Source organism: Pinus tabuliformis, chromosome 7 (genome assembly GCF_031772625.1).
Source record: "Pinus tabuliformis cultivar Carrire ecotype Pingquan chromosome 7, CPIR1, whole genome shotgun sequence".
Classification (NCBI taxonomy): domain Eukaryota; kingdom Viridiplantae; phylum Streptophyta; class Pinopsida; order Pinales; family Pinaceae; genus Pinus; species Pinus tabuliformis.
In genome coordinates, this window is record NC_142293.1 from 1129110421 (window position 1) to 1129137909 (window position 27489).

Consider the following 27489-nt stretch of genomic DNA (forward strand, 5'->3'; position numbering starts at 1 on the left):
GATGCAGTTGATCAAGTGTTTATGATCTTTCCTACCACGAAGACATTAAGTTGCTCGTAGACAAGGACATCAAGATATGACGGTAGCAACATTGCAGGAAGCAGCACCATGAACAACAGTTGAAGGCAGTATACTAGATGCAATGAATGCAAGAGGAAGGTTGTTGACAACACAAAGGCAGAACAAAGTTGCAAGCTCAAGTAGATCTACTTGTGTTGAAAGTAACTTTGGAGACTCAGGCTATGAGGTGATGACACGACATGAAGATCATGCAAAGGTAGAGAACGGAATGGAGAAGGAGTTTCATGTGCTCAAGAAGCAACTCAAGGAAGAACAACAGCTACACAAACGAGAGAATGAGTTACAGCAGGAACAGGTACAATAGGGGGTGCAACATGCACCCATGAATGAAACTGTGCTCGTACAAGTTATAGATCCATCCCAGTAGCTGGCATGGAGCAGGAAAGGTGAACACTGTTTTCAATCACATGCAAAGGAATATAGCAACATGCATGTCATTGTGGGCAAGCATGCGATCCCACCCATTTGGCACACTCATCAAGGTGAAGAAAAGAATGAAGTCCGCCTAAAGCTGAACATGTACTTCGAAAAGTTGATGCGAATGACCACCAGCATGCACTTGAAGATCAACATAGACACTATGCATCAGTGTGTTTCCGGTTCAATTGCACCCAAGAAGACCATGCACATGCTATCGGACGAGTTGTATGGAGGAGCCATACCAATGCACCCGAATGCAACAGAGGCAAGAGCTCACTTTAGCAAGATGTCACCATGGAGCGCATGCATACCATCATGGACGACCAAGCTTGGCGTCAGCTCACCACCTTCACCATCACAAGGATGTTAAGAGTTGGTCTGACCACAACAGTTCTTGTGTTTGTGATGTCTTGCATGGTTTGCTCAAGCCATTTTGTCTCACATGGGTACATGTGAAGATTGTATGTAACGTCTTGTCAAGTGCAAGCTCAAGTGTCAATAGTAGATGTAATAGTCATAGAGTAGATGAAGAGTTACAAGGGTAGATGAACTGCCACAAAGGGGAATGTCAAGGGCCACCCCACCCTTTGCTATAATTAGTCCCTCATAACTCATTGTAGAGGCTTTTGGTCAGACAAGCTTCGATAGGCGTATCTTAGAGAAAGCTTGGACAATATTGTAACGTGCCTTGGCTTCTCCACTACACAGAGCTAGTATATATCTTTGGAGGAGTAGGTGGTTGTAGTTGTAACGTTCCACTATCGAAACTGGTGGTTGGACAAGGATGTATTGTATGAATGGAACTTACACTTCTTAATATAACAAAACCAACATGTTTCATGCATATGTTGTATTTTATTCTAGCTATCTGGTTTACTCTAAATGATATATGTATTTTTTTTCTTACGCATGCATGTATGGACTATTCTGTATAATTATGTATGAATCTTTCTGAAATGTGTTTTTGTTTTAACCATCGGTTTGGATTGCTCGCTAACTTACTTTCCATGTTGTGATGTATCTTTGCTGGTGTGTTCCCTTCGTAACTGCATGTTATCACAGGTTTCCAAGGGGTGCACTCATCTCAACCCCCATGTGTTCGAATGTCTCATGCACATTCCTTGCCTCACTACAGCTGTCACACCCTTGCTACCAACAGAGTTATCTTACTTGCCTCTGTGTGAAATCGTGGTCAAGGCATTACCATACGACCCACTGCTAGGACTCCTACACCAAACAGTCTGAGGCCTAATTGGGACTTCTTACTGGGGAGATCCCCTTACATGTTGGCAGGTCCAGCACTGTCAACATTTCTAGCGCTAGAAGGAGGGCCAAATGACAAGCTGTGTCTTCTCATCTTGTTTTGAACTTTTGCATATCTATCATGGATTCTTGCGCCATGGTAAATTTTAAGGGCGAATTTTAGCCCAAGATCAAAATTTAAGGGGTTTTTCATTTTAGAGGGGTGAAATATAAAACATCAATTTCATATATTTAGCCCAATTTTATTATATTATATATATATATATATATATATATATATATATATATATATATATATATTTATATTTCATTTTAGCCCAAAAAAGGGGCAGATAAACTATGAAAAGACTCATTTGACCTGATTCGCATGGTTTGGGAGGTTATATTCCATTACAATCGCCCGATTTTCTGCTTTGGAATGTTAAATTTATTTGCAATCATCCATTTTCTAGTTTGGGAAGTGGTTTGGGAGGTTGTATTTGGTCCCAATTGCCTTGATTTCTTCTGTGAACGGCTCCTTGTTTTCAAATTTGGTTTTCATCGATGGCAAGGGTGTAAATAATAAAAATATAAATAAAATGGAGGTATGGTAAATAAATAAAACCTATTTTTATACTTACTCCAAAGGTATGGTAAATAAATAAAAATATAAATAAACTAGAGGTATGGTAAATAAATAAAACCTCTTTTTATATTTTGTCCATAACCCTCTTTCTATTTAAGAAGGCTAAAAAAAGAGGTTTTATTTAAGTGAATCATATGGGCCAAATACCATATTTATAAAAGAGGTATGGTAAATTAATAAAAATATAAATAAATGAGAGGGATGGTAAATAAATAAAACATTTTTTTATATTTACTCCATAAGTCACCTTATATTTAAGAACATGCAAGGGTGTAAATAAATAAAAATATAAATAAAGTGGAGGTATGGTAAATAAATAAAACCTCTGTTTATACTTACTCCAAAGCTATGGTAAATAAATAAAAATATAAATAAACTAGAGGTATGGTAAATAAATAAAACCTCTTTTTATATTTAGTCCATAACCCTCTTGCTATTTAAGAAGACTCAAAAAAGAGGTTTTATTTAAGTGAATCATATAGGCCAAATACCATATTTATAAAAGAGGTATGGTAAATTAATAAAAATATAAATAAACGAGAGGTATGGTAAATAAATAAAACATTTTTCTATGTTTACTCCATAAGTCACCTTATATTTACGAACAATAAAAAAATGTGTTATATTTAGGTGAATCCTATGGGCCAAATACCATGGGCCAAATTATTATTAATACCATGCAAGAAAACATGGAGTTGTCTTTAGTGTGACTTTTTGGACTTTTAGTGAGCGAGGTGAAATCTTGATTTCTGTTATTTAAATTTGGTTTTTGACTATATATATGGATTTAGCATCCTCATAAACCCCTAAGGAACTTTGATTTTGCAGGTGTTACCCATCAAGCTTTTGATTTCAATAAATTCCTATAGGGTTTTAGAGAAATTAGACTTGAAAAACCCACCAGAAAAGCTTCCAAAAAGTTGCACTAAAGACAACTCCAAAAAAAATTATTAACCCTAATATTATTATTAATAAAAGTAAATATGACACATGGTATTGACCCATGGTATTCACGTGGAATCTAGCCTATTTAAAAGGGGGAATTAAACCAACATAGATCCATCAGGGATCAAATATCGTGATATGAAAACTAACATAGAGTGAAAAAATATTTAATCCATCTCGGGGCTTGGTAGATCAAGAGTAAAAATGGATCTTGTAATTTAATGTCACTTAAACATTTTAACTCAGTTAAAATAAAAAAATAAAATAAAAATAAATTTTTAATTTTATTAATTTTTATAAATTACTAATTGTAGTTTTTAAGCCCCAGGTTTATGATAACCAATGGTATTGACCCATGGTAATACCATGTTATTCATGTGAGCATAGACTATTTAAAGATTCTATCAACTTAGATCCATCTTAATTTAGGGTCTACCAAGTGTTGAGAGGGATAAATAGATTTCATCCCTCTAAGAGTGGTAGATGTGGAGTTAAGATGGATATAGGTTGGATTTTATGATAATGAAGATATTAAATAGACTTAGGAAATTATATTGTAAAAAACATCTTAAGGTGAATGGTTAAAGCTACATTTAGTCACTTCACAAAATTTAGTAAAAATTACCAATATCTCCATTAATATTGGTTTTTCTTATTTAACAAAAAAGAAGTTCAAAACAGTGAAATCTTATCACTCTTTCCACATCACCCTCACACAAGAGAGATAGTCGCTGCCTAGATTTCCCACCATTTTTCAAACATTCTCAATATGATATCTTCATGAAAAAGTTAAGGTACTGATGTTGGATTAGTTGTTTGAAAAATATGTTGGTTTTTACAACCTTTCATCTTCTATGTTATTCTTAGTTTGTTGTAATGATCAGTAGGGGTTGAGCCATTGCACCATATTGTTCTAAAAGGTGAAGATTGTGCACCAAAAAGGAAACTAATCCACATGTTACAATGCAGTTAAAAAATCCAAGATGTATGAAGGTAGTGAATTATGCTAATAAGAAATTTAGATTGGGAGAGACGTAATTAAATTTTATTATTTAATTGAAGATTTCCAATTAAAATAATGATAAATCTACATTTATATATTTATATATTGATTGGAAGGCTTCTAACAATGGTCACTTCTTTCCATTAGATCCCCTTTAGGCCTTTGGGATACCTACTACTTTCTTATATTATATAGTTGGGGCTTGCTACTTCTTGGTGTGTTGGGGTAAACAAACTTAATGTGGTTTTTTTTTTTTTTTTTTTTTTTTTAATTATCTCGCAGTTGGAGTCTATGGAATAAGGAAGAAATTTGATTTTAATTTCTCATCCTGATAGGTAAATGTTTCTAGATGAATATTCCATCTTAGAAACTCTGTCACAAGGAAATTATGTATATTTTGTTATTTCTCAGTACAAAATCAAACAAATTTTTTTTTTTTAAACTCACCATTGATTGCATTTAGGAGCAAAGAGTTGTATCCATGTCTTCTTCACGCAAGAAAGCTGTATGGTCCAACGATCCTACCATATGATTTTTGACAGCTAGCTTGTGGTATAAGGCTATCTTTGATGATGAAGCAGTAGTAGTAGCTTGGTGGTGGGGAAGATTTGGAAAGTTGAATCTTCAATGAAATCCATGATTTTTATGTGGTTGGCCCTAACGAATAATGTCTTGATGTGAGAGGTTCTACAAAATAGGGCAAGGTAGGGTCCTGGAATTTGTACTCTATGCAAATGTGAAGGGGAAAGAATAGACCACATGCTGTTGTTCATTTTTATTTTTTCTGAGGAGGTATGGGGTGTTATTCTCCCCTTATTTGAGGATAGGGTACTTGGCAGGAGGCTTCCTTGTTGGACAGTTTGATGATATAGCACTCAAATAACATAGATCATTGCCCCTAATTTCCTCTAGAGCCATTTGGACAGGAAAGAAGAAATAACAATTTTGTAGACAAGGAGATCCCTCCTTTTTAGGTACATCATCAAATAAAATACCTATATGAAGGCATAAAAATGAATCCAAAGGTTAAAGTTCCAAGGTGGGTTACAATCTGGAGGTTGATAAAACTTATCCATGGGCTTTCTTTGTTGGTGCTTCCCAAGGTTATATTCTTGTTATATATATTATCTGTGAATATGTGTGATATTCTTGTTCTATATATTATTTGCGATTCAAACCCAAGTCATTTGCTCCCGCATGTGTGATATTCTTGTTCTGTATATTATCTGTGATTCGAACCCAAGTCAACAACGAACAGGAGGCAAATTCGAATTGGTGCTGCTTTTGGTGTCTTTCATGTCTACCTCTGCTAGAGAATTATCCACAATACATCAATTTATGGATTCACATGTCTCTTGATATTTGATTATTTTTCACATTTTGAAGTGGGCACAAAGGATAGCTCTTGTTTCAAGTGCAAACATATTCCTTGCACCTATGTTTGTTTCTTGTCACCTATGTTTACCTTAAATTTTTTCGTTTCCTTGTTGCTATGCACTGCATCAACCTCTATTATTCTACAATATTTGTTTGTTTAATGTTTTATGTCATGCACAAGGAAATAGTGTTGCTCTCGTGAGGGTACGAATGCAGGTGACAAGGGTTGATCATCTACAAAACTCTTCCTCAAATGAGGAGTTAAATCTGGTAGGTTTTGAAGAGCGTAATGATATAAAAGCTCAAGAGCATATGATGTAGATGTTGAAGGTGGTGCTTCTGCATGAATTATAGTGCAAGGTGCAAGTTTAACCAAGAATATTAGTGTTAACAGAGGTTGAACTAAAGAGGATATGTTGAAGGAAATTGAGGATGTTGACTTCAATGGATGCTTACTAAGAGTTGGAGTGAGAAAATATGGAACTCACCAGCATAAATACATTATTGGCTAAACACCTCATGCAAGGAAGAATAAGAAAGGATTATTACAATTTTAATTGAACAAAAGGAGGAAATAGTTGATTGGTGTAAGGAGATACTTGAAATTGGCCATGACCTAGAGTTGATACAACTTAAGGCTAACATTTCTCCACTTTGAGTCCATGAAAAGATGGATTTTGGGGAAATCAAGGTGTGCAGGAGTTAAGAAAATATATCAAGATCTTGTTGGCATTATGATACAAGTGTTGTCCTTGATGGAAACTCACTCAGAAGCAGGTACAAGTGATGGCAACTTAATCAGAGGACATATCTTAGTACAGCAGGACAAGAAAGAGATATACGTAGGTTCATTAAGGAAAATCAGCGTATACACACAGGTTGGCTTCAGTAAAAGCGCGTACATGTGAAAACGTACCTTTGGTCCATGGCAGTTAGTTCTTGGAAGTTGTGCCTATGGTTTTGGACCATGGTGTCTCGACGGGCGTGTCGATCCCTAGTTTTGAAGTTGATGGTATTGTGTTACTATGGTTTTGGACCGTGGTATTGTGCAGGGCCTAAGGCTATATAAGGAGAAGATCATTAGGCAAAGTGACAAGCAATGTGTGTCTGATGAAGTGAGAAGATCTGGTATTGCTGATTATCTGTTCGGGACGCTTGGCAAGGGTCGGATCTGACAGTGAAGGAATAAGTAATTATTTCTAGATCTTCACGCGGGTTGCCTTTGGAGAAAGTGCGTATACACGTGGTTTTGGTATAGCGAAGTAGCGTATGCATAATAAGATTTGATATTTCAGGTTGCTGTTGATTCTGGTGATTGTTGCAGAGTTCTGGGCTCTGGTTTGTGTTCTGTGTTCTTGATGACAGGGTTTCAGTGATTCAGTATTGGGTGATTATGATGCAAGTATAAGTTGATGATTGTATTGAAGCAGTGTTTGTTTTGTACTCATGGATCCAGTCTGAAAATTGATGAAACGTGGTCCCTGAAGGAAAGAAGGTTGTAGCCTTCTGTAGGGTCAGCACCTACGTACTAGTAAATGGATCGGCTAGTACAAGAGCTGAGGGGGTTGTAGCTCCCTTCTAGAAGTAGCTGGAAAATGAGAGAGGGTTGTAGCCCTCTGCAGGTTGTAGCCTGCGTACTGGTATAAGGCTGCACCAGTACAAAAGGTTGTAAACTGAAGTTTCTTATTAAAGAAAGAAAGAGACGACTTGCAGCAGGTGGTTTTCATCCACATTGGGTTTCCACCTTATATCATGGTGTTCATGTGTGTGGCTTTTGTGTGATGATCTGTTCTGTTATACTGCACCTGTTTACTATTAATATGGTTAATAATGTCCTGATGCATTTACTGAAGATAAGCTAACTGAATCATAAGATTTCTAGTTATACGCTGGTTGCTTTAGACACAGTAGCGTGTACACGCTGGTTCACTTAACTGAAGTAGCGTATATGTTTCTGAGTATGAAATTGGAAAGGTTTTACTGATCTAATAATACTGATTCATCCCCCCCTCTCAGTATTATTTCCAATAGATCTGGCATTACGAACAATTGAAATTCTAAATAGAGACAAAGCTATGGATTTACACCCTACAATCCTGACCAAGTTCTATTACACTCTAACCAAGGCATACAAAGATCATTCATACAGTTTACAAAATATAAATGCAATTGTGATGAGTTTCCTTTCCAAGTTGGAAGGAATTGTGGCATGTGGATAAATGCCAAGAGAATGAGTGAAAATGTGCCAAAGTGTTTCCTAACAACAACGTGGATGACTATATTTGATTGTTCAATTACAATTGGTTTATCAATGTCTAGGGTATATTTGTTTTAGGGAAATAAAAATATGAAGAACCATGTCAAGAATTATGAGCAAGGAATATTCGTGGTTTCACATCCTAATGCATGGATGACTAAATAATTGTTTATGATTTGGCTATACCATTTTGTCACTTTTTACCTGGAGGCGTCTATCTTACAAACATATACTTGTTAATTTTTTATGGCCATCACAACAACATAGTTTTATAAACCACAGAGGCAAACACAATAGGCATACATAGTGTTGGCATTACTTAGACATTACTCATAAGTTTCAACCCCCGAAGTGTGTTTGGGCCTTTTGAGAATTATTCACGGTTTGAGAGAATAAATTGGATGGAAAAGAACCCATGGAGAGAGGTAAAAAGGTTTGAAACAGTTGAAATTTCTAGCATATATATTGAAAGGACCTTGACACCCTCTAATATTAATGTGGAATGTAGGTGCAATGGAATTTGGCTAGTAAATTATGATGCTCTTACCAATGATGAGGCTTGTAGCCAAGTTTTTGAAACACCTGGTGATAAAGATGCAAAAGTTGTTATAAACATGTTGAGTCTACCTCAAGGATGTTATCATCTATTAGGTGATGATGATGAACATGAAATTCTACTTAAGACTATGATGGAGCAATTCAAGAAAAAATATTAGTTGTTGATGACAAAAACCACATACAAATTTTACAAATGCTAATCAAAATGAAATTGTTGAAATGAATATGATTGAAGGTGGTTTAATGATGGGAAGCATTAATGATCAATTTGCATTGCCAAGCCAAGTGATCCTACATGAGTGGTTAGCAGAAGCCATGAAGAATATGAATTGAAATGATCTTTACAAAGACTAATGAAGAAATCCTTAACATGCCTTCATTCGTGCTGGGCCATAAGGTGTTCAGGCGGTGGGGACCAGAGTTACATAAATCTTTTATTGTTGGTCTATTAAACGCCATAATTCAAGGTAGGAACCATTTGTTGGTTGGGTAAGATACAACTATTCAGGTAAGAGAAAGGAAGGTCGGTAAGTAAGGGGACCCTATTTCATTTTCCTAATTACATAAATCCTGCTTGAAGGGGATGGACTTTAACACAATGACTCAAAACAAAAGATTGCATCGTAAGACCACAGGTAAGGTTCATGGGTATGGGATTCCCTTGATTCAACACTTCATGACATGGGAGAATGACTTTCATAACTTATATATTTCTTGAAGAACAGAGTGTAATGACAAAATATCATATGGAAGGATGAACTACCTGAAGTTCAATGGCTTAAAAACTACCCAGAGAGCGAATGAAAGTGTTTATAAATTGACCCTGCAAATATAAAAGCTTCTCCTTACAACGAGGCTGCAAATTTGTAGAAGTAAGAAGGTCCTTTGTCACAGTTAGGCTGGCATTTGAGAAGTTGGTTTGATATGGAATCAACAAGGTAGTGATGGAAACACTCAAGAAAAAAAAAGTTGGGAGAAAAGTATAACAAAATTTGTACAGACATTAATCTCTCATAGCTTGACAAAAGTGGTAGAGAAAAGATTAATCTCTCCTACCTTGACATAATTGGTGGTCAAGATCAACACCTACAAGAACTTTGTTGTGGAATATTATCAAAAAATAATAGAAGGATATGAAAGAGTGTACAGTAAGAACCTTGACAAACGTGGTCACTGAAACTTGCAACATTGTTTGTAGGAAGAGAAAATTATGTTTATTTTTTCCAAACATGTATGTTAGTATATTACAGTTTAATGAATATGTTTTCATATTATTATATATGGTTTCATACTTTAACAAAACATTCACCAAGACTTCACAATGTTTTATTATTTAGTGAAAAATATCTTACAAGATTTTATAATTCAAGTGAAATTTTCGTCATGACTTTACCAGATAATATAATCTGGTGAGAGATTCACCAAAAAAATTATATATACATATTATATTATTGATAAAATCACCTCCTATTTTTTCTATGTATCATGGGGATTCGCCCATTTATTATACATATAAATTTAGGGTGGTTCTTAAAATTTTCCCTGTCTTGCACTCTTCTCCCTCCATGATGTGTTTCGAATCACGAAGATGTCACCATCATGAGGGAGTTCTTTGATCTTTTTTCCACTTACACGTACAATGGTGAAGGCGAAGTGGCCAGGCCTAAGTTCTTACATGACTTTCTTTCCATGTTTCATGAGGAAGACAAATGTTCTGACGAACAAGCCAGCTTGTTGCTTGCATACACACTTCGCGAATCTCCACATCAATGGCTGTACAGCCTACTGGTTGACAGTGTGCACTCACTTGAGCACTTCTGTGATCTCATTGAAGACACTTTCTATCATTTTGATCCAGACAATCTTGACCAAAAACTGTTACAAAAATAGAAGGCTTCGCATGAACCAACTATGGATTTTTGGCAGTGCTTCTGTGATTTGCAGTTTCAAGCTCCAAAGAGAAGAATGACTTTTTTCTATCTTTGGGACCGATTCAAGTACTGTGTTAAGAAATCTGCTCGTTCCAAGAAGAAGTTTGAAATCAAGCGTCACTCAGGATTCTTTAGTGATGGAGCTGCGCAATCACAAACAGAGGCAGTCACTGTCACACATGACTGTCCATCGTCCCTTCATCAAATAGCTCCACCACTGTAGAGTGATGTTGAAGATCATGCTCACACACATGTTTAGCTATGACATCCTCCCAACATCACTTCACTTAATTTTCATGCAGATTTGGTTGTGAGTCCATTGAGTTGTCATATGCATTTTGTTCTTCAACCTCCATCTTCACACTCGGATGTTCCTCTGGATGATACTGTCTTGTGTTCTTCCATTCTAGATTCTACACTTGTTGCGAATGAGGAACAAGCCATTGACAGAGTTGGTGTTGCACAACCAACATGCACTAGCATTCATGAAGAGTATGACTGGGAGCTTGAGCACCAACACTCGGCGAAGGATCACTCACTTCCGTCCAAGCCTCCTCCGTTCTTTCCTGACATCTTTGGTGAACCTACCATCCATGATTCCACATGTGTATCTTCATCGACAGATGCACCCATCATTGATCACTCGCAAGACGCACCAGATTTCAACCCATCATTTGACAACAGAGAGGATAAGTTATTCATTGAAAATCCACTTGATTTTTCATTTGCCTTTTTCAGAAACACAGAAAATGAATTTGTTCGCTTCTCATCTACCCCTCTGTTTGATTCATTAGATCATGAGGATGCCGATGAAATTATTGATTTCGACTTAGTTACCGGAGAATGGATGTCATGATCCATGTACTCCCATATTCGATCACAATCATGGTTCTATTGCAGTTAATTTTTCGAAGCCACCGGTTTATGATGATCTATCTACGATGAAGTCAAAACACCCAAGGCTATCGAGGCACTTCAGCATGAGTTGATGGTTATGTCAGGCTCTCACTCTCTTGGGGTTAGTTTCACTTCCAATCGGGAAATTGTTCAATCACCCAAGGCTCCTCATAACGCATATGTATGCATTGAAGATCAATCTCACACACAGATCATGCTTCCTCCACTCGAACTACACGATCCCATCACTCATGCATTGGAGGAATATTACATTGCAAGCACACATGCACCATGCAAGTTGTATTTGTTTCTTTTGTTTGCTTGCATGTCAAAGTCAAGAATGTGCATATGGTTCAAAGCTACACGTAGTGTCCCACAACACCATGGTAAGTCCATGGACTGTTATTCATGCACTTGCACTCACTTATGTCCCATGGGCACTTTGAAACACGAAGTGTGGTTGTATTCATTATTATATATTTCTTGTTTGCTAGTTCACACAACTGGGTTGCTTGCTGACCAAGCCTTCACCAACATGGGTCAACCAATGCTTCAGTGGCTACATTGGAAGTATCACTTCACGTGATCAGACCTATGCGCCGTTAGTCTAGGAGTAGGAGTAGTGTTTTCTTTTAGTTGGTTTGTTGTGTTAGAGTCGGTCCTTACAGCCCTCCGTCAGAGATCTTTTCACTTTTGCATATCATTTTTAGGTGTCTCGCTCATTCCAGTTCATTACATTTCGTTAGGGGCATGCCATTGACTGACGAGGGGGTCTGGTTGTCTTGTGTTTCCTCATGCTTGTCCTTGCAGGGTTAGTAAAAAATTTCTCAAAATCACCAAAGTATATGATCATTGCATTCATCGTCATAAAAGATTAGTTTCGTTAAAATGTCTTTAGTCCTAGAGTCTAGGGTTTTTAGTCCTTTGCATACACGTAATAAAAGCCCGCAGGCCATGAGGTTGGTTTCAAAAGATTCTCATTTAATATTTTTCTCAGAAAGCATTTAAAAACATTTTTAGTCCAAAACTCTATTTTGGAACTAAAAATTGTTATTGTAAATAATTGTATTTGTTTTATCTCAAAAAAGTTTCAGAGCAAGCCTCTGATCTTTTCCAAAGCCAAAATGCCGGATCCCTGCAAAAATCAACAAAGTATTATCAGTCCAAAACTCAGAAAAAGCAAGAGAAAGTCAAAGAGCAGTATTGTATTAAAAGATCAAATGTCAAAGTGCTGAAACATTATAAAGTGGGTTATTAAACAAATTTAAATCAAATCTGATTTGATGAGATATTTTCTTCACATATAAAAGGGGAAAACAATTTCATTTGTTCAAAAATCTCAAGGCAGAAATCGTGTTTGTGCTCTTGAAGGCCGAAGCCGTGTTTTCATAGCTGTGGACAGCGTTTGGAGGCGTGCGCTACCCATACAGGGTGTGCGCTACGCACATAGTGCGCGCTACGCACTGGGCCTCACCAGCCAGTGTTAAAAACCACAGGCGCTACGCACATAGTGTGCGCTACGCGTTGGGTTCGTGCGCTACGCACACAGTTACAGCACCAAGAAATTTTTGCTAGTGCGTCCAGATCTTGCCAAATCGACTCCAAAGCTTGCAAGTAGGTTTTCGATGGCTGCTCAGTCAATTTTAAAATGTTTGTAGTGTGTTTAAGGTGGGAAACTTAATGTGTTGGGTGTAGAGAGGTGAAACCCTATGCTCCATACCAGATTTATTCCTTAGGGTTTTAAAGACATGTGGGTGGCTTTGTGAAGATTTTCCCATTCTCCATTGATGAAATACAGTCCCATACTCATTTGTCAAATTTTAGCCAACATTGCAAAGGGTGCACATTACACTTTTGTTCATTTGTCAAAATTTTCCTTGTGATCAAAACAGTGACTGTTTTATGCCAATCCACTGAAACAGAGTTATTACCATTGTGGCTTGTTTCCTATGATGCTTGGTACATATGTAACCTATTTGGGTTTTGAGTATACATTGAAATTTTGATTTCACCACACCTATATCAACATACATATTGCAGACATCTTGTTTTCAAAGCCATGTCAGACACAGATTCAGTTTATGAGCAGGAGTATGACAATGATTCCACAACAGAGGGTAATGTGCCACGGAGGCCTCGCAGAGGTGGCAAAGGTGGTAAGCATCTCAGGGAAGAGCCTACTTCTTTGGTTCAATTGCAGGCTTGCCCGCTTGCAATGGATTGTTTTCGCTATCAGTCATGCTATCACTATTGTGAGTTAATTTCACAAATCCAGCATCATCGTGAACTAGCTCGTTTGTTTGTTCTACATTTACATGATGGCCATGTAAACCTCGCCGGAGTTGATTTCATTTTGTCACCAGAGACTATTGCACAGGCCACTGGGATACCAAATATTGGAGAAAAATGGAATAAACGTCAGCAGTTAGAGAAATCCTACTATGAGCCATACATCAAACCTGGGTATATGAGGCACCTGAGCAGGGTTTTTCCTTTCCAATACCTGAGTGATGAGTTTGCACCTTTGATGAAACTCATCATTCGGTATTTCAGTTGTGAGGGCAGATTATTGCATCTTTATGTGTACCATGTCCGTTTGTTGATGCATTTTACAAGGGTACGTATGATGAACATTCCATACTTCATGTATCGCAACATAGAGAGGATGGTGTTTTTTGTACAAAAGAAGACCCCAGCACAGCAACATAGAAGTATTTATCATTACGCGCTGATCAAGATCGTAGTGGTTCATCAGTTGGCACAACAGGGCATTACTTGGGAGGATTTTATTTCTCGTGACTTTTTCACAGCGCCACAGCCACCTCCAGAGATAGTTCATGATGAGGGAGAGCCTTCACATCAGTTTGACATTCCTGAGACCGAGCATGTCAATGCTCTAGTATATGTGACATACCAGCGAGGCCACAGGGCCTTATTTGCAGCTACACGACGAGTACTATCTCCAAGTGGCGTGGAAGGGGTCTCGCCTTCTTCTTCAGTATAGGTACAGGTTCAGGACAGGGGCAAGAGGTCAATACATGAGGAGGGCCATTCAGGAGGTCATGATGTTGATGTTACATTGAGTGATGTGGATAGGAGCTCTCCTAGCTCGAAACTGAAAGAGATCATCCAAGAGCAGAAGGCCGAGATTGACAGCTTGAATGAGAAGCTACTGAAGGTGGAATGTCTGATCAAATATTTGGAGCAACACAATAAGCAACTAGAGGATCAGCATACACTTATAGAGCTGCGACAAATTCGTGAAGACCGAAGGTTAGCCCGAAAAAGACCTAGCGATTTGACACCTGTTGAGAGGAAATTTTGGCTTGAGAAAGTCAATCGACATCTGGAGGAGTTGTTGGCGAAGGCCAATAGAGAGAAAGACATGCTCCATCACATGAAACATCATTATTGGGCTCGCATGCATGTCGGCAAAGCAAAAATGAAGATTTTGAAAAGGAGGTTGAGCAAAGCACTAAAACGGTGAAAGAGGCTAGATCCACTTCAAGTTTTGGCCGAGGCTTCGCTGGCTGGGCATGACACATGATGGAGGGTCTTCGCTCTGAATTTGAGAAAATTCGGAGAAATTTTTGTCATTTTGAAATTTTTGGTCCCAAAAACAGTTTTTTCAGCTATACAAGTAGCGCGTCGACGCGTTCGCTTTTGATTGGGACACTTGCTGGAGGGAAACTTTGTATTTTGGGTTTTTCATGGTAAGTTATGCATTCTTAGTTATTTCCGAAGCATTTCATCAAGTTCTGGATGATCAAAATGCCTAAAAGCACCATGAAAACCACCTTGCTGCCACATTTTGCAATAGTAGGAAGTACTTCTGGGAGAATGCAATTTTGAGGGGGCAAATGAGTTCCAAATTGGGAAATTCCACTTGGGCTGGATAGCAGACATCCAGATCTTTCCAACCAGCTATTGTGAGCTTGATTTTGATGTCAGGAAGTGCCCAAAAAATAGGCTGAAAGGTGCGCTATGCATAGAGATCAAGGCGCTACGCATAGAGGTTTTTGGTCAAATTTTCATCCTCCAGCTCAAGAATTCGGCCAGTTTTCACCAGTTTCACTTCTTGATGTGATTTTTGACCCAACTTGATGTAATTTAATGTGTATGAGGTAACTTGGCACTTATTTACCTTATTCTAGATGATTCATTCACAAAATAGAAAAAAATTAATGTAATGAATCAGTTTCCTTCTTTTTAGAGGCAGGTTGTTTTGGTCACCTAGATTCTTGCTCCATGTTTAGAATTTGTTCAAACTGCTCCTAGAAGGAGGAGCTCAACCCCTAGAGGTTAGGGAATGGGTTGGCTTGATATATATATGTAAATTTTCAGTCAGTAGCAAGGATTGGACTCTTGGGAAGATTTTGGCACACTATTGTACATATTTTTCATATTTTGGCTAAGGAAAGATTAGAGGTTTTGCAGCACCTGTTGGGATTCTTGTGGCTTTCAGTTCTTGATGGTGTTATCTCTCAGTTATTGTAAGTTTATTCATGTTTAAATGTATGCCATTCCCTTCTTATGCTTCTGAAACTAAATGAATGAGTAAATGAGGTTGAATTCATTGTTTACAGTGCTCTTCCTTTAAATTTGTTTAGTTTTACATGTTTTCGCCAGTTTGGAGAGGATCCATGTTCTCTTTTGCCCTCTTTAGCTCCTTGTCGTTCTAATCCATCCATACACCTGATTAAAAGCATCAAGACTACTTCCTACCTCGCCCCAACTCGAATTCTGCAAATATCTGACCTTAATCCCCGGACCCAAAATTAGTTTTCCTGTTTCTCCAACAAAAAACTCAAAAATCTAAATCAAACTTTCCTATCTCTTTACTAGCCTAAAATTAGTATTAATTTTGAGTCATCTCAGCCCCTTTGAAGACCTTTTTCCGAGATAGACCCAGAGAGAGCCCTCTCCTGTCCTCGTAGGGCTAGCTACGAGGCTGAGCTTGGTTTGATGTGGCCTTGAGTTTTGCCTTCCTCAGCCTGAGGCAGATTTGAGCGCTAACATGTCGCATGCTTGTTTTCTTACTTGCTTTGTTTGATTGCTTTTTTTCTTACTAGCTTTGCTTTCGCTTTTTCTTCTGCTCTTGCTTTGCTTTGTTGTTTGTTTGTTTTCTTTTTCATTCGTAGGTTAGTTTCACATGAAACCGTGTATGACTCTTGAAACAAGTTGGGTGAAGTACAAGAGGTCTTGTACAACTATCACTACTTGGTTATCTGTCATCCTGCCTCTGTATGAAGAACTTGTTACTCTTATTCCATGATATTTCAATGGAAAATACGTACTGTTTGAAGTGAACCTTGGTGAAAACACAATTATTGCGCGCTAACTAGTGTCACCTACTCTAGTCGGTTGTTTTTGGGTTAACCTTTGTCAGCTCAGTCAAGTAGAGTAAGGTGAGGGGGAAAACTTTAACATGCACGTCAGAGATATAATAAACTACTTCTCTATTGGAACAACCTCTTCTTATCTCAATAAGTTGGGATCCCTCTTCTGCCTTTGAATTGAATAAGTGCTATTCACAGTTATGAAGATGAAAAATGAGAAGCGAAAAAAGTGCGAAAAAATGAAAAATGAATAAGGAAAAAGAAGAGAAAGGCTTCCTGTGCAGAGAGGTGATGCAAGTAACTCCGTCGGGGTACTAACCAGGCTTGCTGGAAGCAGAGCCATGCTTGTGTTATATGACTCTGTCGAGGTACTGTCTAGGCCTGTTGGCAACAGAGCAACACCAGAGATGAAACTAAGACTCTGACGACTATACTGCTTGTGCACTAATATAGCCCTCAACCCCAATCAAAACAAATGTGTTGCCTTGGCTTGGAATGTGTGTTAATCGACCAAGGGTTTGGAAGGTTCTACATCTTACAATCAGGCTAGTGTGAAATGAAGACGAACCAAGAATTGGACAATACTTCTAGAGGTGTTAGATTTTTTTTTTCACGAACAAGTTCCATTCAGAGAGTTGGAGTTCTACCAGTGTGTCACCAACTGTTGTAGTGGCTACAACCACCCTCCAAAATTTTGCCTTAGCTTCATTTTGGAGCCTCCCTACCAACCTCTCACAGCAGCATATCTTGCTTCGTCAAGTACACAAGCTTCAGTTTTTTTCTTGTAGAAAGGCAGCCTATCTATTAGAGCTTGATACATCCCCCTCATAGGCTGGTTGTCCAGACTTGGTCCAGTTGTAGTCTGAGTAGCTCCCTCAAGAAATTGCGCAATTCTGGAGGGCAACCAACCTTCCCTCTAGAAGTTACGCAATTCAGTCTGGCAGCCTACTAGGCTCTTGAATTATGCAATTCTGCCAGTCAGGCTTCATCCAAAAAATTATGCAATTCCTCGTAGGAGGGCTGTTTAGCCCAGGAATTGTGTAGTCCTGGGCAACAGTCAATTGCTCTGTGCAAAAATTTCACAAATCTCTTGGGCAGCTAGCCTATCTCCCTTCCAGAAATGCGCATTTTCTCCCAGCAGCTGTGATTCGGATTTAAACAGGAATGCACAAAATTATATATATAACCATAAATATAGAGATGCAATAGAAATAATACTTCATTTCATTAATGTAAAATACTGAAATATGCTTACAACATAAATGGAAATAAACTAGCTTAGGTGATGGTAGCTTATCTCTGAGAAGAGATGTGGTTGCTACATGCCTCTGAACTCCATTACAATGATGCTCAAGCGTATTTTTATTATTGAACAATAAGAGCCAACCCTAAAAAACCAAATCTCTAACCAGAGGAGATGTATCACCAAGAGTTTAGGGGCCCCGTTGGGGTTAGTTGGACAACCAACTTCCCGGGGTCTTGACTTGGTCATACTATCTCTGTGTGACATGCATGATACCCCGTTGGAAAGATCTCTCTAAGGAATACAACAGAAAAGAGGATTTCAAAAAAAAATCACTAGTACAAGATTGCCAAAAAAACATTGTTTAGGGCCTCAAAATGGCTTCGGAAGTTTAGGCCCTAAAAAACTGCTAAAAATAGTAAATTGTGCTAAAATTAAGAAAACTAAAAAAATAAAAGAAATAGTTGTGGGGGTCCAAGTGGGATAGGTGGGTGGCCACCAACATCCACCTAGATCATTCCTCCCCCTTAGGAGGCAATGGTCCCCATTGCATTGAGTTCTTCCATGAGATGAGGAAAATTCTGCTAAACTTGGTCCCTGGTGAGCTATTTTGCAATCTCTGATGTGTCCAGTAATGGTGGGAGGCATGGTCGAAGGAAGTCCATATTGAACACTCGATGCAAGCCAAGGAATGGGGGAATGCTGTGCTCCAAAACATTGTTTCCCATTGACTTGGTACTGGTGTAAGGACCATATTAGAGTGGTCTGAGCTTCCGATGGGCTCTTGTAAGGCATTCTTTCTGCAAATGCAACCATAATTTTTCGCCCACTTGTAACTTGTGTGGCACCTGATGTTTATCATGTTGTTGCTTGTACTTGGAATTTTCCACAATGGAGCGGTGATATATCGACCCATTGGGTAGAGGTGCTCCGGGAGTCAGATCAGACAAATGCTTAACTTGACAGTGCAAGGATATCCCTGTGGGTGAGGAGAAGATGTCCTTGTATCCTTTCATGACCGTATCTACCTACTTCTACTGTGTGGAGGAACCCTTCTCAGGGGCCATAAATGTGGTCATGATCTTCCCCTTACTTTGAGAGCTAACTAGAAAGAAAATAAATTTCCTAGTCTAGGAGATGATATTACTTCCTTTCTTAGCAGAGATCAAAGAAGTGGCGGTAGGTGGGGCTACCTCTGGTATCCTGTATAATGTATTACCAAAAGAAATAGTAATAGCGTGAGGCCTTGACTCATACACAACATGTCACTTCCACAATTATGGTTGGCCTAATAATACATCACAAACATCAAGAGGTGCAACATCACACAATACCTCATCTGTCAAGGGATTGATGTTGTAGGGAAGGCGACACTGCTAGCGGACTCAGAGATCTCGTTCTTGGTGAAGCTACCTGATACTGTATAACTACAGGTGTGGTGTAGTTGGTAGGCTCAACTGCTTCACAACCTTTGTTAGAATGAGGTTCTTTTGGCTGCCATTGTCGATAATGAATTTTAGCAGAGATCCCTTCACCCACATTTGTGAGTGGAAAAGATGCTCCCCCTCCTCTGGATCTTCGGGCTCATTCTTATGGATCTTGGCAGTGGAAACAGTGGTGCTGGGCTCTGCTTCAATAATTTGCTTCCCTTTATCATTCCTCTTGTCAAGTTCTGAATTAGGGTCGAAACACGCATCTGATTCTGAAGCCTTCAACTCGGCCACCAACGACTACTTGGTGTGATACTTTCTTGTGTTATGAGTGGGGCTCTTGTGGAACTCACACCACTTTCCTATGTCCTTTTTTGACTTAGTGGTGTTGTTATTTTCTTGTGGCTTCAATGAGTTGTCTTTGGTCGCCCCATCTAGGCTTTGTCCTTGGTTTTTCAGTTTGGGGAAGCCTTTCCCTTGCTTTGGATTCGTGGATCCAAAGTCTCGCTTCTTCTGTTTAAACTTCTGCTTGATCTTGACAGTTTATTGGTATGCCATGCTGAGCGAGGAGATGTCCAGGAACTCTATCTCGTCCTAGATGTACCTGTGTAGGCAGCCACAGTATTTGAGTACAAAATGTTGCTCAGAAACCTTGATACCCAACTTTGTGCAAAGGGTATGAAAAATATTGGTAAACTCTAGCACATCTTGGTCCCTTCCTTGTTGCAGTGTGGTCCACTTTATGTATTTATCCTCATAGGTTTCGACAGGGTAGTACTACTTGTTGATGGTATCCTAGAATGAATTCCAAGTCGGTGCGGCTGAAAACAGTGAGGCCGTACTTTCATCCTTCTGCTCGCAGTAGGTTTCCCACCAATCCTTGATGTGGGGGGCAGCTTTGAGAAGAGCGAAAGTAATCTTTTCTCGGCTAGAAAAATCATGAACAAAAAAATAATCTTCTAGTAGATTTAACCATTTATCTACGACATCTACATCTATCTGACCCTCGAATATGGGGATTTCAAAGTGAACTTGTACCTTAAAGGGTGTGGCATTTCCAGAGTAGCTGCTAGTAGTAGATGCGTTGCCCCTGGGTAGCCGCTGAAGGATCTGGGAAAAGTTGTCCATCATCGCATTCCTTTGTCGCTCGATGGATTCTTCGAGCAAGATTTTGATATGATATCTTTCCTCATCGTCTTTCTTTTCATTCGCCATGGGAGGTCGTCGGGATTTGTGAGGCTGGTCTTGCAAAGGTTCAACCAGTTCAAGCCCTAACTCCTTATATCCCAACCTTGTTGGGGACATGCAAAGAAAAACAGAAAAAGAGTAGACCGCTCTGATACCACTGATCTGGATTTAAACACGAACGCAACAAATTACAGATATAACCATAAATATAGAGATGCAACAGAAATAATACTTCATTTCATTAATGTAAACTACTGAAATATGCTTACAACAGAAATGGAAATAAACTAGCTCGGGTGATGGTAGCTTATCGCTGAGAAGAGATGTGGCAGCTACATGTCTCTGAACTCCATTAAAATGAGGTTCAAGGGCATTTTTACTATTTAACAATAAAAGCCAACCCTAAACAACCAAAACCCTAACTCAAGGAAATGTAACAATAAGAGTTTATGGGCCCTATTGGGGTTAGTTGGACAACCAACTTCACGGGGTTGTGACTTGGTCATATTATCTCCGTTTGATGCACATGATACCCTATTTGAAATATCTCTCCGAGGACTATGATGGAAAAGAAAATTTTAGACATAAAATAGTTGGTACAAGATTTCCAAAAAAATGTTGTTTAGGGCCTCAAAACGACTCTAGAAGTTTAGGATCCAAAAAACTGCTAAAAATGGTAAACTGTGCTACAATTAAGGAAATTGAAAAACTGAAAGAAACAGTTGTGGGGGTCCAAGTGGGATAGGTGGGTGGCCACTAACATCCACCTGGATCAAGTTGAGTAGCCTTTTGCATGTGCAGTTGAGTTGACCGGTTCCCTCTAGGACTGAGCAAAACTGATTTGCATGCATGGGCTGCTTCTCCCAAGGTAGCATGCAAAGGCATCCCTTGATTCAGGGATCTAATTTTAGCAACTGGAGGTTGCATGCAAGGATCATTTCGGAAACCTCCCACCAAGTGTCGCTCTTCCTAGATTTGTGGCATGCGCGTCACATCTTCGATTTTATCAAAACTCATGAACCGGATGCTGCAGAGCTCATTCCTCACATCGATCTTGCAGCTTTGACATCCCACATTGCATCTAGGAGTCGTCGGCACATTTAGCTTAGCTGTTTTGGGGTATGCCCACCTTCCATGTCTTGTGTTTCATTTTTGGCGCTTTTTTTTTTTGTTTTGCTTCATATGAATGTTGTTTGCTTGATTTCAGTGAGCACTTGTTGTCGTTTTGATACACACTAGCTTGTACTAGCATCGTTTCAGTTTTTGTTAACATCTCACTTTTGTTGCATGCATGAAACTATTTTTCATGAATGGTCGCTGATTCGACAACTCACCTCAACCACATGCATGTTGTTCCATTTTCTAAAATTTTCATTCACCATTTGCATGCATGATCATTCACTTATGCTTACACTCAATATCGCCATGCATTCACATTCACATTTGCTTTCAGTTGCCCGTCGGTAGGTCTACGCAGCCTTGGCTCGGACTCTGCCTCACCAAGACAACATTGTGCAATCCTGAAAGGGAAGGCTCTATCTTCCTCTTAGGAAATGTGCATTTCTTCCCAGTGACTATCCTCCAGTCTTGCATTGCGTAATTCTGAGGGACAGTGACTGCTGACCTAGAAAATTTCACAATGCAGTCACTGAGCCTACAACCATTACTAGCTGAGATTGCACATTGCACAATTCCAGCGGTTGAAAACTAGGCTAGACTATGCATTGCGTAGTTCCAGCAGTCAATCTTCCTCTTGATAGCCTGGACTGTGCCTTACGCAGTCCCGGCAATCAGTCTCCCAACCTCTCGGTAGAAATTGCACAACCTTCATGATCAGTCACACAGGTATGTTGCAAGTCAGTTCTCAAGTTCATTTTGGTTTTCGACTGAAAAATTTCTTTCCATGAGTGTTTTCATGTCCCCAGGTATCACATGTGTTCATCTGCCCCTCATAGGCACAGGTACAATGGTTTCCAGGAGAGTAGAGTGGAAGACACTGTTTAGAGCACACTTGGGGATGCAGTGGATAAGGTGTCTATGAAATTTCCTACCCATGAAGACATCAAGTTGTTCATAGACAAGGACATCAAGATATGACGACAACAACATTGCAGAAAGAAACACGATGAACAAAAATTGAAGGCAGCATAACGGATGCAACAAATGCAAGAGGAGGGTTGTTGACAACACAGAGGCGGAAAAAAGTTGCAAGCTCAAGCAAATCTACTTGTGGTGAAAGCAACTTTGGAGACTTAGGCTATGAGGTGATGACGCGACATGAAGATCATGTGAAGGAAAAGAATGGAATGGAGAAAGAGTTGAATGTGCTCAAGCAGTAACTCAAGGAAGAATAGGAGTTGCATAGACGAGAGAATGAGTTGCAATAGGAATAGGTACAATACGGGGTGCAACATGCACTCATGGATGAAACTACACCCGTACAAGTTATAGATCCATCCCAACAGCTGGCATGGATTAGGCAAGGTCAATAGTGTTGTCGATCACATGTAGGGGAATTTGGTAGCATGCATGTCATTGTGCGCACGCATGCGATCCCACCCATTCATCACACTCACCGAGGCGAAGACAAGAAGCAAGTCCAAATGGAGCTGAACGTGTACTTCGACAAGTTGATGCACATGACCACAAGCACACACTTGAAGATCAACATGGACACATGCATCAGTGTGTTGCTGGTTCAGCTGCGCCTAAGAAGACCATGCACATGCTATCAAACGATTTGGACGAAGGAGCCATACCAATGCACCCGGATGCAATAGAGGCAAGAGTTCACTTCAACAAGATGTCACCATGGAGCGCATGCACACCATCACAGACAACCAAGCTTGGCATCAGCTCACCACCTTCACCATCACAAGGATGTCAAGAGTTGGTCTCACCACAATGGTCTGAGTGTTAGTGATGTCTCTCATGGCTTGCTCAAGCCATTTTGTATCACATGGGTACATGTGAAGATTGCATGTAACGTCTTGTAAAGTGTAAGTTCAATTGTCAATAGTGGATGTAATAGTCATAGAGTAGATGAAGAGTCATGAGGGTATATGAACTGTCACAAAGGGGAATGTCAAGGGCCACCACACCCTTTGCTATAAATAGTCCCTCATAACTCATTGTAGAGGCTTTTGGTCAGCCAAGCTTCGATAGGAGTATCTTAGAGAAAGCTCGGACAGTATTGTAATGTGCCCTGGCTTCTCCACTGTGTAGAGCTAGTATATCTATTTCGAGGAGCAGGTGGTTGTGGCTGTAACATTCCGCTATTAGAACTAGTGGTTGGACATGGATGTATTGTATGAGTGGAACTTACACTTCTTAATATAACAGAGCCAACACATTTCATACATATGTTGTATTGTATTATAGCTATCTGGTTTACTCTAAATGATATATGTATTGGTTTTCTTAAGCATGCATGTATGTACTATTCTGTATAAGTATGTATGAATCTTTCTGAAATGTGTTGCTGGTTTAACCATCACTTTGGATTTCTCACTAACTTGCTTTCCATGATATGATGCATCTTCGCTTGTGTGTTCCCTTCTTAACTGCGTCCTATCATAGGTTTCCAAGGGGCACACTCATCTCAATCCCCGTGTGTTAGAACCCCTCATGCACCTTCCTTTCCTCACTGCAACTGTCACACCCTTGCTACCAACAGAGTTATCTTACTTTCCTCTGTGCGAAATCATGGTCTATGCATTACCATACAGCCCACTGCTGGGACTCCTACACCAAACGGTCTGAGGTCTAAGGTCAACACTGTGGTAAGATATCATATATTTGTGGCCTAAGGGTAATGAGTCAACATGAGTAAAGTAAGAAACAAAGATGGCAGATAGTTACATGGTTTTGGCATCAATTCTAGGTTCATGCATCTGTTGTCCACAAGGAGGGAATATGAGTTTAGCTTCAGAGAACAAGCCTGTAAAGAAACAAACTGTTCCATATCCTGTTTTACAGCAAAGACCTCGCTATTTTTCTAGGATACCAGTAGGAGGAGTGTATAGCAACATTATACTCTGTTTTGACCAAGGATGTATACCATATCAGGGATCCAAGTGGCTAAGATGATAGGATTTATGTTATTTTTAAAAATTAAACTCTCAAATATTATGTAAATATTTTATAATTATTTCTACCATACTTCAAGGAGTTAAAATATATTGTATTTTCTATATATTTCATCAAGAATATGAAGAAAGGGCTGGTTTTTCTGAAAAATATAGTCATTGCTTGTGTGTTTTCAAATGCTTTCATTATTTCATTTTCCAATATAAGTAGATTCTGACTAGTGATATAAAGATTCATGAGATAGTTGGTTTTAGCATGTACGTTTCATGTGTTTTTCAATTTCTCCTTTAATAATATCATAAATGCATTCCTTCTGAATGTTTGGAAAAGATAAATTAATTCAGAATTCATGTTTGTTTTGACGCTCAAAGTTACATTTTCAAAGGTTCCCATATCTATCCTCTAAAGCTACCATAGGATTCACTATGTATGCCCTAGATAGTGGAATGTTTCTCTTTCTCTTCATCCATATACATCAAATGAAAAAGGTAAATGATCTGCTATCCACCTTGCCTTTCAATCCTGATCAGAAAATCAGTTATATTGGTAAACCTATATAAACCCTATATATTTGACTCCATCACCCAATGAGCTATTGATTTAAGGCCCAACCAAACCCTACATAAACAAAGCCTATCTAAAGATCTAGCCACAATGTAAATCTCAAAGAGAGCCCTCTCTTGATTGAAGGGGCTAGCATTCAATCTATAAGTTGGAGTGAAAATGTCACCTTGGGAATTTATCTCCCATAACCAACAGAAAATTTTTGAGTCCTAACACATAGTACCCAAGAAAAATGGGAAGTGGAGGATTTTTGTTGACTATAGGAAACTGAACAAAGCTACAAAGAAGGACCATTGCCCTTTGCCTTTCATTGATCAACTCCTAGATGGCCTTGTAGGGAAGAACTTATTTTCCTTCCTAGATGGATTTAGTGGGTATAACCAGATTCAAATCAGCCCTAAGGACCAAGGTAAGACCAATTTCATGTGCCCATGGGGGACCTTTTCCTATAGGGTCCTCCCATTCGGTTTGTGTAATGCCCCTACTACTTTACAGAGGGAAGTTTTGAGTATACTTGTTGGCCTTGTACATGACACTATTGAGATACACATGGATGATTTCACTCCTCATGGAAGTGATTTTCAGGAAGCTCTCTCTAATCTATGTAAATTATTAAGGAGATGCATTGAGATGAATATTTCATTAAGTTCTGAGAAATGTGAATTTTTTATGAATGGAGGGACTATCCTAGGCCATTTCATATCCAAGGAGGGTATCCAAGTTGACCCCAAAAAAGTTGCCATCATTAAAAGGGTTCCTATCCCTAAAAAACAAAGGGATGTTAGAAGCTTCCTTAGATTGGTTGGATATTACAAAAGATTCATTAAGGACTTTAGTAAGTTGGATTCACCCCTATTTGGATTGTTGGCTAAAGATTCAGACTTTTGTTGGACAGATAGATGTTAAGGTGCATTTGAAGAACTAAAAGAGAAGTTGACCACTACGCCAATCCTTAGAGGCCCTGATTGGGATTTTTCTTTCCACATCCACATAGATGCATCAGATAAAGCTATAGGAGTAGGTTTAGGACAAGTGGAAGAAAATTTTCCCTGTGCCATATATTTCATTAGTAAGAACCTCTCTAAAGCTAAACTCAACTACATAGTTATTGAAAAAAGCTCTTAGTTGTGGTGCACTCTCTAAATAAGTTTACACAGTAAATCACTGGATATCATGTCTTTGTTCATATTGATAACGAAACCATTAAATATTTAGTGAATAAACCTAATGTAATTTCTAGAATCATTAGATGTTTTTTATTAATGCAGCAATTTGATCTATCCATTATTGACAAGCTAGGGAAAGAAAATGTGGTTGTAGATTTTTTGTCTAGACAAACATTTCTTGTAGGAAATGAAGTGATGGTAGATGATCAACTTCCATATGAAAACCTCTTATCCATATTGGTGCTATCTCCTTGGTTTGCTGATATAGCCAATTACTTGGTTGCTGGGAGGTTCCCTTATAACTTATCCTCCAAGAAGAAGAGGAAGATTGTTAGAAAAAGTTCCCCTTTCACCTGGATTGGGGGAAATATCTTCAAATTGGGGCCAGATCAGACCTTGAGAAGATGTGTAAGAGAGGGGGATGCCTTTGAAATCCTCTCAACATGCCATGATGGAACTTGTGGGGGAAATTTTACTGCTAGGAGGAAAACCTTCAAAGCTCTATAATTTAGATATTACTGACCTATTCTACATCAAGATGAAAAAATGTACACTACTAGATGTGATGAGTGCCAAAGGATGGGAAATCCTACACCCAGGGATGAAATTCCCCTGCAACCTCAAGTGAATTTGGAGCCATTTGAAAAATGGGGCATGAATTTCATTGGGCCAATTGATCCCCCACCTAGGCAAAATAAAAATATAATTGTGTGCACTGATTACTTAACAATGTGTGTTGAAGCAAAGACAATTGTTGACAGTGTTGGACTCGCAAAAATTCAAAGGATATCCCTTATAATAAGTCCCAACTAGACCTCAAACCATTTGGAGTAGGAGTCCCAACAGTGGGTGGTAGTGTAATGCCTTAACCGTGGTAGCGCGCAGAGTAAGTAAGATAACTTTAGGTGAGAGCAAGTGTGTGACCATGCGAAGAGTCAAGTGTGATGCATGGAGGTTCTTACACATAGAGGGGAAAAGTAAGTGTTCCCCTTAGAATCCTGTAATAGTACACAACTTGAAAGGAACACATGAGAAAAATGGCATCACAAGCTAAAATGCGGAAGAGTCCACAAATTAAAGTGATGGGTTAATCCAACAACATGCATCCAACAA

At 38.9% G+C, this 27489-nt stretch overlaps 1 pseudogene; it reads left to right on the forward strand.

Moving 5' to 3' along the window:
- Nucleotides 1-289: 289 nt before the first annotated feature.
- LOC149251489 (uncharacterized) overlaps nucleotides 290-27489 on the forward strand; it is a 178753-nt pseudogene continuing 151553 nt past the window's right edge.